Source organism: Phaseolus vulgaris, chromosome 6 (assembly GCF_051622355.1).
Source record: "Phaseolus vulgaris cultivar YP4 chromosome 6, ASM5162235v1, whole genome shotgun sequence".
Classification (NCBI taxonomy): Eukaryota; Viridiplantae; Streptophyta; class Magnoliopsida; order Fabales; family Fabaceae; genus Phaseolus; species Phaseolus vulgaris.
In genome coordinates, this window is record NC_143503.1 from 277,148 (window position 1) to 277,500 (window position 353).

Here is a 353-nt window from a genome sequence, read left to right on the forward strand (position 1 = left end):
AGGGTTTAGGGTTTAGGGTTTAGGGTTTAGGGTTTAGGGTTTAGGGTTTAGGGTTTAGGGTTTAGGGTTTAGGGTTTAGGGTTTAGGGTTTAGGGTTTAGGGTTTAGGGTTTAGGGTTTAGGGTTTAGGGTTTAGGGTTTAGGGTTTAGGGTTTAGGGTTTAGGGTTTAGGGTTTAGGGTTTAGGGTTTAGGGTTTAGGGTTTAGGGTTTAGGGTTTAGGGTTTAGGGTTTAGGGTTTAGGGTTTAGGGTTTAGGGTTTAGGGTTTAGGGTTTAGGGTTTAGGGTTTAGGGTTTAGGGTTTAGGGTTTAGGGTTTAGGGTTTAGGGTTTAGGGTTTAGGGTTTAGGGTTTAGG